Source organism: Callithrix jacchus, chromosome 5, assembly GCF_049354715.1.
Source record: "Callithrix jacchus isolate 240 chromosome 5, calJac240_pri, whole genome shotgun sequence".
Taxonomy (NCBI): domain Eukaryota; kingdom Metazoa; phylum Chordata; class Mammalia; order Primates; family Cebidae; genus Callithrix; species Callithrix jacchus.
In genome coordinates this window covers 21,632,099-21,644,463 of record NC_133506.1, presented here as the reverse complement: position 1 = coordinate 21,644,463, position 12,365 = coordinate 21,632,099, and the positions used below count along the sequence as shown (strand labels likewise).

At 36.0% G+C, this 12,365-nt stretch overlaps 1 protein-coding gene and 1 pseudogene across 6 annotated transcripts in view; one reads left to right on the top strand and one right to left on the bottom strand.

The window, feature by feature from the left end:
• The window catches only part of MACROD2 (mono-ADP ribosylhydrolase 2), a 2,068,485-nt gene that overhangs the window by 1,500,193 nt on the left and 555,927 nt on the right, over nucleotides 1-12,365 (bottom strand). The window lies entirely within an intron of this gene.
• LOC108591534 (RING finger protein 11 pseudogene) lies at nucleotides 5,995-6,421 on the top strand (annotated as a pseudogene).

Sequence of the window (12,365 nt, the reverse complement as noted above, 5' to 3'; positions counted from 1 at the left end):
ATTGAGAGCCAGGAATTTCAACATTGAATAGTAACTTAAATTCTGTGATAAATGGAAACCCATGCTTCAGAATTGTGAAATTCTTAGACCATGGAAGAAAATAAGAAGGAAAGTTCCCTGATTTCTTACTTCAAATCAGACCAGGTCTTACCTCATATAAGGCCAACTTTGATGGTCATTATTCAGCTTCCCATGACCTAGGACTCGAAATTCCACTTCTGTAGGTTTGGAGTACGTGTAGTCAATGCACTACATAACAATGTTTTTAATCATTGATGCACTCCATATACAAGGTGGTCCTATAAAATTATAGTGGAGCTGAAAACTTCCTATTGCATAGTGATGCCACAGCCATCAGAACATCATAGCACCATGAATCGTGCTGATGTAAACAAATCTACTGGGCTGCCAGTCATACAAAAGGATAGGACATACAATTATATACAGTACATAATAACTGATAACGAACGACTGTTACTGCTTTATGTATCTACTATACTATTGATTGCTGTTTCAGTGTATACTTCTTCTGCTTACTCAAGAAACAAACAAAAATTAACTGTAAAACAGCCTCGGGTGGTATTCCAGAAGGCACTATTATCATAGGAGATGACAGCTCCATGCACATATTGCCCCTGAAGACATTCCAGTGGGAAAAGAGGTGGAGGTAGAAGACAGCGATATTGATGATCTTGGCTCTGTGTATGCCGGGACTAATGTGAGTGCGTCTGAATTAGTTTTAAACAACAACAAAAATAAGTTAAAAAATATGAAATTTTAAAATATAAAAAAGCTTATAGAATAAGGATATAAAGAAAAAATTTTGTACAACTGTACAATGTATTTGTGCTTTAACCTAAGTAGTATTACAAAAGAGTGAAAAATAATTTAAAAAGTTACAGTAAGCTAAGGTTAATTTGTTACTGGAGAAAGAAAACATATTTTTAATAAATTTACCATAGCCTGAGTTCACTGTGTTACAGAAGTGCACGGCAATGTCCTAGTCCTTCACATTCACTCCTCACTCTCTTACTGCCTCATCCAAAGCAACTTTCAGTCCTGCAAGCTCCGTTCATGGTAAGTGCCCTATACCTAATTACCATTTCCTAATCTTTGGTGCCATATTTTTACTGTACCTTTTCTGTGTTTAAATATGCTTAGACATACAATACTTACATTTTGTTACAACTGCCTACAGTATTCACTGCAGTAACATGCTGTACAAGTTTGTCACCTAGGAGCAATAGGCCATACCATAGAGCCTACGTACGAGGTAGGCTATCCCATCTAGACTTTTGTCGGTACACTCTATGATGTTCACACAACAACATACTTACCTAATGACCTATTTTTTCAGAACATATCTTTGTCTGTAAGCAATGCATGACTGTATTTTTAATAAGACTCTCTACTGATGCTGAAGTCCAACAGAGTCTGAAATCCTCATATGCCAAAAGATGCTTTTGTTTTTCCATATGCACTTTACTCTTCTTGTAGTTAAATCTACTTTGAGATAGAAGGTGGTCATTTGCTGCTTTTCTGAGAAACAGGTGCCTTCCCTGTTACCTTTATGCACCCCCACCCCCACGTAGAGATATGAATAGTTTAAATCTTACGTATTATAAAGATTAAAAAAAGGTAGCATAAGAGAGAACTGAAAGGGTCACTGAAATGAAACGAATGAAAAATGGAGTCAGTTTTGAAAAAATCTAGGGCCACTGAATTATTCCAAGGTCGCATGAGATAAAGAATAAAAAACAAATGTTCTGGTACCAGGTTCAGCATGGCAGTCATTATGCTTTCTGAGCTTCCTGAGGAGAAGCCTTTGTCATTTTAAGGAAAAGGATAAAAAGTATATACTTTTATCTGTAAAAAGGATTACCGAAATTAAACATTTTTATTAAGTGCAATATTCACTCAGTGCTATCTTGAAAACAATTTACTACTTCACTCAAAAAACTGAAAGAAGTAGAATTTTACCTTTAAAATAGCTCCAGACATATTCGTGCATATACAGTCATCAAAAGAATGTTGTAAAATTACAGCCAACTTCAGAGCAGAAACTGGATAACGGCTCAGGAAAACACCATTCAAAATTGAAAGTTAATTAAAATTTAAATGAGAAAATATTAAGTTGGCTTTTTATCTTTTATCATTTTAATTTTACTCAATAAATACAAAGTTCTATTCTTATGTATTCCATTTCCAAAACATCCAATGCATAGCCATAGCTCAGTGGTAATCCACCACAAAAGTACAGGAAAGTTTTCCCTTCCACTCGGGCCATCTTTGCAAAAGGTAATAACTGAGATGGGCAATAGTAATCACCCTCAGTCAATTCTGTATCCCAGGCCACCTGGCATATTTGTAAACAAAAATTTATTGTCAACATAATGTGTCTATTTCTTCAACATAACTTACTATGTCAGAAATTATGAGGTGTGAAGAGAACTGTTCTTTACTGTGCTCTACATATGATTCCATTACAAGAGAAGAAAAACATTTTCATGACATTCATCTGTCGCAGTGAAAGCAATACTATCTTTTCAACTATATCTAATTTAATATCATTATTTAAATCAATATTTGAAAACTAATAAAGAGATTATTGAATCACAAGTTGATCTAATTTACACTATACTCTATGCACTGCATTAAGGAACCCATTCCATTACATTTTGGATTCAATTCCTAGGACAAATTAAATCTTAATTTTCACATTTCTCAAAATAATCTACATGATAAAATTGTGCAGAGAGAAAGACTGACAGAGGAAGATAACTGCTTATATGGAGATGTTATATCACAGAAGCTACTCACCCAAAGCTATTAACAGTCACATTCATTGAAAAGGAAAAAATAATAATAATTTCCCTCTCCAATTTGAATGTCTTCTGCATAAAAAGAAAGGGTAACAGCAAATATGAGCAGTTCAAAAAATAAAGCAATTGGTTACTAGTCTTCATTTGGAATGAAATTTGAGGAAGTAGAGCATCATTATGCCTCAAAACAAAATTACTGCTGATAATCATGAAAATCTCCAGTTAACATCTCTAGTCGAATTCTACCATGCCTCCTTGCTCTCAGTTTCCACATAAAGCCATTGAATACTTTCCCAGGCACTGGGCTTATACTGATGTGCAACAATAGATGTAAACTATAAACCCTGCTTTTGTGAATTTAGAGTCTAAAGCCCTTACGTTTCTTTCTAAATGTGAGAGGGCTTTTCTTGGTACTCCTTTTAGCTAAAAGTATTTAGTAGGAGAGGGAAATGTATTTCTCACAGTTCTGGTGGCAGGAAAGTCTATGATCAAGACAGTGGCAAATTTGTTGTCTGGTGAGAGCCTGTTTTCTGGTTCATGCATATAGTCTTCTCACTGTGTCCTCATCTGGCTAAAGAGGAACGGAGATCTGCAAATAACCTAATTATCTTCCAAAGGCCCTACCTCCTAATACCATCACATAGGGAATTAGGATTTCGACATAAAAATTTTCAGAGGGACACAAACATTCAATCTATAGCAGAAAGAGAAAGGAAGGAAAGTAAAGGAAGAAACAGGGAAGGAAAAGAAGGGACAGGATGGGAAGGTCATTAAATTAGAGGTGGAGTTGAATGAATTGATTACAAGGGCTTAAAGGTATAATTGGGCCAGGTGCAGTGGCTCACACCTGTAATCCCAGCACTTTGGGAGGCCGAGGCAGGCAGATCACCTGAGAGGAGTTCAAGACAACCTGGCCAACATGGTGAAACCCCTTCTCTACTAAAAATGTAAAAATTAGCCGGGCATGGTGGCAGGCACCTGTAATCTCAGCTACGCAGGAGGCTAAGGCAGGAGGCAGAGGTTACAGTGAGCCGACATCATGCCACTGCACTCCAGCCTGGGTGAAAGAGCAAGACTCTCTTTCAAAAAAAAAAAAAAATAGGTGTAATTGATATGGAAATGGTTATCAGTGTGTAGTAATACTATGCATTACTAACAATGGTTATAAATTAAGAGATTTCACCGCAATTGTATTTAAATGACTGTGAGATTTGAGTTTTTCACGGGCAAAGATCACATTGCATTCCTTTTTGCATCTCTAGCACCTAGCACAGTGATTGACATAGGATAAATACTTGGTAAATGTTGAGTGAATCAATGATTAAATCCTACCTCATTATCATGGATTGGGCAGGGGTCTAAAATTTATTAATTCTGACTCTGCTTTGGAAACATCTGAAAAAATTAAGTAGAAATAATCTTCCATGCGTAATTACCCCGTGCAATTAAAGGAAATCACATAAAAATTATTAAAATAATCATGACAATCAATTTTATAGCAAGGCTGAAACAACTGAAAATGCCTGATGTAAAAATATGACTGATTTACATTTAAGACAGACAGTTTACAAAACACATTAATAATTTTAATTAAGAAAACTGGCATATAGAGTATTCTGAGGTCTAATTTTTTCTATTTCATTATTTTGTTATGACAATAGGATATTAACATTTGAAGGGGTCAAAGAACATGTGAACTACCTTCTTGAGAAATTCTTCCTGTCTCCCCAAATACAGATTCTAGCTCGGCCTATAAATTCATTGGATACTTGATCCCACCAAGAAATCAAATGTGGTTTGTTCTCCGACACTGTCCCACGCAAGAATGGTGTGCATGGCAATCGTTGCTGGTGCACTGCCCAGATCCCCATGACTTGGACCATTTCAGTGCTGTTGGTCTGACTTCCAGCACAAGTGTCTCTTTGCCTGAGGGCTCTCCCTGGCCACTAGAGTGGGCTTTGCCTGTAGGCATAGAGCGCCATAACTGTCAGGAAATTCGTGTCCTCCAGTGCTCTAATCCTTCAGGTGAGATAGCTCTGGGGCAAGTGCAGAGTTCCCCAGTAGAAACAGCTGCTAGTTGCTCCAGGTTAACCTGTTTGTCATCCTTTCTTCCTTTTTTTTTTTTTTTTTTTTTGAGACGGAGTTTTGCTCTTGTTACCCAGGCTGGAGTGCAATGGCGCGATCTTGGCTCACCGCAACCTCCGCCTCCTGGGTTCAGGCAATTCTCCTGCCTCAGCCTCCTGTTTGTCATCATTTTTTAAGCCTCCTCCATTCCCTTTCTTACTTCCCCCACTCCTCTGTTTGTATACTATTTCCAGGGATCACTTCCCAGTGAATTGCTAGTATTCTAATCTAAAAAAAACCAAACTAAGTATATTTTACAGCTTTAGATTTATAAGATAAACATAAAAGGTTAAAATGATTGAAAAAAATTAAGATATAGTAGAAATGTTTCACACCGGTATTCTCAAAGTAAATCTGAGTTTATCATTGGCAGTTGGGGTAGAGATAAAACTATCATGGAGTAATCATTTACTCAAGAAACAGCAAATATTTTTCATACTCTGAATCTAAAAATGTAAAGAAGGTACAGCCCTTGCTCTGAAGAAATAAAAGTTTTATGAGAAAGACAGACACAAAGTATGAAGAAGCCAAGCCTCCAAATGCTGCCCCCATAATTCCTCTAATTTTTTAGGCAAGCCCCTTTGCATTGTGGCTTTGCCTCTCCTCTAATCAAGAGGTGTGGTCTATTTACCATCACTTTAATTCTGAGTAGGTTTTTTGATTTCCTTTGAGCAACCAAATGCAGTGGAAGTAATATCTGAAACTACTACTCTATCCCTAAAGAGGACTGGCAGTTCACTTCCCCCTCTTGGAGCCCAGCCACCATGCTGTAAGTCCACACTAGACTGCAGGATAATTACAGCCACACAGAGGAGACTCTGGAAGAATAGCAGCCATTTGGGCATTCCAGCCCATCTTAAGTTCTCACGTGAAAGCAACTGTATGAGTAACCTCAGGTACACAATCAAGGAGGAGAATCTCCCAGCTGAGCCCAACCAAACTACAGGATCATAAGGAATAATAAGTTGTTTTAAGCCACCAAGTTTTGGAGTGGTTTGAGCAATAACAGATAACTGATTCAAGAAGCAATAACAGCACAGTCTGATCATTCTACCCCTCGGATGACATCTCTCTGCTTCACATGTCTCAGTCCCACCAGGCTAGCTTTGGCAAGGAGAGAGCCAGATCAGGAGCCACCGCTGCCGCATCTGGAACAAGTTTCAGTTTCACTCTACCATCCAACACCTAGCCAGACTCAGCTTGCAAAATAGGGCAGCTCAAAGAATAAGCTTTGTATAACATCTGCCTAAAGGAATTTATGGCTCCAAAGGAGATAGATCAGACCAGAAAAAAAGATCTGGGAGTATGTGGTCTGTATGATGGACTTTGTTTATGGGAACCCAATTCAGTTTCTGCCATGCATGCACATTTATCACCACGATCATATAGATAACTGGTTGATGAGATCTTTCATGTGCCCTTCCTGCATGGAGCCAGTCGATCCAGCACAGCTTACATCCTATGAGATTAATTAAGCCAGGCTCTCTCATCTGAATTCAAGTGAACTATCATTTTTGGTAGTTTTGATTGTCACTGAGCCCAAAAAGCCAGGAATTTGGAATGACAATCATGCACAAAAGTTTCCTAAAAATGTCTGGATGGCTGCATATGTTGGGGTAAAATTACATGACATTTTAGAAGATTAGGGGAAAATTAGGATGATATTTTTATGTATAGCCTGGACTCATCGTTTAAAAATACAATTGTATTTAGATCTTGAAAAAAAAAAAAAGAGAAAAGACAGATATTGGGTGAATACTACAATAAGATAGCACTGTGCAAGGACTAGCCAAAGATACATAAAATGTAATTGCTGCCATAAACACACATTTTTGCTAGGAATGATGGCCATTAATCGTAATGATTAGAGCATACCCAAGTTCTGAGAAGTATAATTATGACCCTATGGACAATAAGAGTTAAGAGAATAAAAGATGTAAGTGTAGATTAGCTGAAGGACTTTAGCTGAGATCAAAGGAAGGAAAAGTTGGGATCAAAAGAAAGAGAAGCCATCCAGGAAGGGGGAAGAGTTGAGTAACAAGGCAGGAGGTAAACAGGGATAACGATCAGGATCTGTCTGACATAGAAGTGGAAAATATGGACAGAAAGAGGTAGCCTCTATCTTTTTACTCCACAATCCTAAAACATGTTCCCTAAAAATAGATGATGGATATTGACCCTTCTTTCTTTTGAACCACTCAAAATATTAGGAGAATCACTTATGAACAGTAGCAAAATATCACCCATCTTCTAATCACTGTTGAAAAGCAGATTTGCAAAATGTGTGCTTCTCTTTTCTCCTGGAGGATCCTTTCTTTGATTTTTTTGGCAAAGCACATACCAGTCAACCACACGTGTATTTCTATAACTAGGTTTTATCTACTGAAACAGCTAGCCTTCATACTTGATGCTATCAATACAAAGAAAAGTTCTAGCAATTACTTCATATTTCCATTTGCAACAAATTTTTAGTGTATTTACAGAGAGTTTCAACAGTTTCTAATATCTACAATGTAGAATGATAGCATCTTATGCTTTGAAAATTAATAGGGAGATCTGCTTCCCTGGACTTACTTAAACATAGTTATAACTAATATATTTATTACCTTAAATATTTGTTCCCATTCATCAAAATAAAAAATAGAGTTCATTTATAAATTTAAATGAAACACTGATTAGAGTTTACACTTTCTCTTTTACACTACCACGCAGTCAGTCAATGCAATCCCATCTTTGTCAAGTGTCTAGAACACGGCTAAAATAATATATGTGCACATGTATACAAATATCTCCACACCCATATATGTAAATAATGGTTTATGGCTTGAATCGCTTCTGAGATTTATTAACTAAGACACCTTCACTGCTTCCCGAAGATAATAGTTACCTGACATATACAATTCTAAATGAGGTACCTTATCTCTCTCTTCCACACCTTCAAATTAATAGTGTTTTCCTGACATCAATCAAAATTTCTCAAAAGTGAACTTTAACAAACAAAGCATTTAGATGTTATGAAATGCACTATCTTAATGTTCATAAAAGTTATTGCTTACACCCTGCATGATTACTTAATTACTATGATTCAATTACGAACAAAACAAAATGCAGAAAGAAGAACTCACTTGCTTTCTTGCCCAGAAGCCACATCCCGTAATTAAATTCTAAGATGGTAAAAAAAAAATCTCCTCAAACAAAGCAAGGAACTGGTGGAGCTGTTTCTTCTGCTCATTACCTTTGGGTTACAGCTGAATCGTAACTGTTAAGGGATCCTGTAGGCTGTAATGACTAGATCACCCGAGATCAAGGCTGCTAAGTGCACGCTGCTTTAGGAAGTGAGTTCACAGGAATGAAATCTGGACTCCCAGATCCAAGGAACAGCCACAGATTCCCAGAACCCATCCAGGTACCAGACAGAAGACTACACAGAACTCTGTGCCCAAAAATGATTCATTGGCCCGGGCAAGAATAATCTCAATTCTATAGGGTAAATTGTGTGTATGGGTAGGCGGAGACCACAGTGTCGTTTTTCCTAGACAGGCTTCTCTCTACATTTAATCAGCTACACTTATATTTGATTTCTCAGAGAGAGAATATAGCGTTCCCATCTTCATCAAGTGGCTTCATCATCATCATCATATGGACAGATACTATCAGTGCTCCGCCCATATGCCCTCAGCTCTCACCATTTCAGGCAGGCCAAGCTGACTTCCAACTGTTCGCACTTGTATTTCATTGCCTGAAAGCTTCTCTGCCTGCCAAAGACCACTCTGCCTATACAAGTGGCAGGCTATAAATGCCAAGGAATTAATATCTTCACAGAGTAGCTCTCAACTAATGACTGGCAGGAGTTGATGGATAAATACTCCAGCTCCCTTATCTCTCAGTGGGAAATTCTGTACACTTGACTCTCAGAATGCTCAGGGTCATTGAGCTCCAGTTGCCCTCCCTATTGGCTTTTTTCCTTCTCTGCCCTACTTTTTCATTCCTCTATCAGTGTTCCTTGATATTACCTCTTACATGAACTACTTATAGGAAAATCTTTGTCTCCAGGTTTGATTCACAAGCAACCCAAATGGAAATCATGACCATCATCATCATCATCATCATCATCATCATCATTATCATCATGGCAACAATAATAAGAGCACTGCCTTACTGGGTTACTACCATATGGACTTGAAACTTTTACTCATTATTCTATTAAAAATTTATTCTATTAAAATTTTAATTCTCACATAGACAGCTATATTACCCATACCTTACAGCTGAAAAAAGAAAGGCATGGGAGATTTAAATAAATAGCCAAGATCTAGATTGCTGAGTTAATAAGATTAGAAGACAGAATTTGTTTGATTTCAAACTCATTTTGCTCATTCCACCATACTATGCTGCCACCCATAAAAAATAAAATTAAAATAATTTAAAAACAAAATTCACATGCTGAGCCCTACTCTATTTTCTAAAAAAAAAAAAAAAAAAAAAAAAAACAGAAGGAATCATTTTTATTTCAGCTACTTAATAATAAGTATCCAACAATATGTTTGGCAACCTAATAATGGTTTCAGAAAGAGTCATCAGAAAGTGGACAGTATCTCCAAATGGAACATTCCTCCACCTAATGTTTGGCAGTGTCTCCTTTTTGTCACAATAGCCTTTTATAGGAGCAGGAGACTTCCTTAAGAGCAGGGATAATGTCTTACTTGGGTCTGGATTCCCAGGAAGAAGCCAGACAAATAAACATTTAGTGAATATTAGTTGACTTGACTGACTTGAGTTCTACTAAATTGTAATGATATGAACATGTTTGGGGGAAATTCATTTTGATAAGATGTAATCTGGATGCAAAGGAGACTGATAGGAAAGAGAAATCTTAGAAAATGAGGAGAAATGAAGTGCATGATCTTCCCTAAGTATTAACCATAGAGCAAAAGATAGTGCTTCAAAGACATCTGATATTGTAATGTAAATGGTGTTTTGATATAATACTATCTCAAAATAGATTAAAGTGATTGGGAAGGAAGTTCTGGAGTTCAGAATTCTAAGAGTTACAGCATAGCTCTGCTTTATGTTACTGGAGATATTCCACTGGAAATATTGCTGACTCTTCCAAAGAATAGGTGGTGGGTTTATTTTCCAAAAGGAATGAAAATATTTTCTTAAAGGGTTAATAATCTGCCCATTAATAATCCAAATATTTCCACCTGACACACATTCTTTAATCAAATGGTCAAAACTGTTGCTTGGGGCTGGGAGCTGAAGCATTTCCTACAACGTCTTGCCATTTCATTTATTTTTTAAAAAATTTTTATTTCCATAAGTTTTGGGGGAACAAGTGGCATTTGGTTACGTAAGTTCTTTAGTACCCAGATAGTCCCTGAGTTAAGATGGTTTGGCTTATTTCAATTTGTGATGGTGGTAAAGTAATATGCATTCAATAGAAACAATACTTGAGTACCCATATAGTTGTTCTGTTTTTCACTTTCAGTATGATAAATTATAAGAGATGCTCAATATGATATTGTAAAATAGGCATTGTGTTTGATGATTTTGCCCAACTGTAAGCTAATGTAAGCATTCTGAGCATATTAGAGGTAGGCTAGGCTAAACTATGATATTTGTAGGCTAGTTGTAGCCAGTGTATTTTTGACTTAATGATATTTTCAGTTTATGACTATCAGGATATAACCTGATATATCATTGCAAGTTGAGGAGCATCTGTATTTACAATTAAGTTGTTTTTAATAGTTCTACAACCTCCTATTTATAACTGTAAAATGTAAGTTTCTAAATGTATAGAAGAAATGGCCCATGAGAGAAAAACAGAACTTTTAATTATATCGATATGCCAATTATTTTAAAAACTATGTATGAATAAAACATTAAAATCCTAAAAGGCTTCATCTTACAAAGTATAGAGTAAAGCCATAGCCAGTTAAAATTAATTCCCTACATATAAAAGCTTAAAAGATGTAAAACTTAAAGAGACCAGAGAACATTATTTGAGAGACTGGTTGTGTGAAGATATAGTTATAAATTGCATGCTGTCCTAACTAGTTATAAATCTCATGCTGTTCTGTTCTGTCCTGCATGGTATTTGAATCATCACTTCGTCCAGCATGTCCACTCTGTATACACTACCAGTCCATTAGTCACTTAGGTCATCAGTTGGGAAAAAAAAAAAACATATATATTGGGTTTGGTACTATCTGTGGTTTCTGGCATCCACTAGGAGTCTTGAAACATATTCTCTGAGAACAAGGGTGACTATTGTATAGGAAAGAGAAAGAAAACGAGGTACAAAGGGACAATTTTCTATAGAAAAGTTTTAAAACCCCATAATTACATTTCCAAATCACAATTGGTTGTTTTAAAATAAAAGATTATTTTAAAATTAAACCTACAGAGGCAGAATCTAAAAATTATAGTAATTTACTATTTCATTAATTCATTATATAAAATTGTACATTTAATTTGAAAAAACTTTCCAAAAAGCAAAAACAGTATAAAAATTATATTTAATTGCAGATTATTTTACCCTATATCCTATTATAAAAATTTTCAATTATGCAGCAAAGTTGAAAGAACCGTAGAGTAAAATCCCATGTACCCACCACCTGGATTCTCCCATGACTATTCTATTATGCTTCTTTTATCACATATCTATTAATTTAACCATCCTTGAGTCCATTGGTTAATCCATCTGGCTTTGGTACATTTCAAAGAAATTTTCAGACACAGAAAAATTATCTTGAAATACTTCTGCATGCATATGATTAATTATAGTTCAACATTTGCTTCCACTTTACATTAAATTTACATACAATGAAATGCACAAATCTTAAATATTCATTCATTGAATTTTGATAAATATGTGTATTTGTGAACACCCAAACTCCAATCAGTATATAGAATATTCAGCTACAGATTATTTTGAGGAAAATAAACACTTAATATAAGCTCCCTTTTCTCTAATCCGAAATGTTTATTATGTTTAAAGTGAAACAAAGGACACAGTTTTCCCTTAACCTCAATTAATATTTTCAACTGCATCTCAGAAAATAAAGAGCAGCATATAAAGTGATAACTATGGATTAGCTTGATTTAGAACAGGGATATTATACCAAGCATTGACAGTGCCATATTGGCAAAATATACAGAGGAGTGAAGTGAGGAAAAGACAAAAAGATGGCAACTGTGGTCAATATATCAACATTCAGCTCCAGCTAACTGATGCCATCCAAGAATCAGTGTCTCGTGTCAGCAAACCTTCAGGCTATTCAAGAAAGGCTGGGAATCCAGATATTTAAGTGTAATATATTGAATTTCTCAAATGTTAACAATGGAAGTATACATTTTTAAAACATTATGCAGTTTAGTAAAATTGAGCCTGTAGGTCTCCCAGATTACATTCGGTAG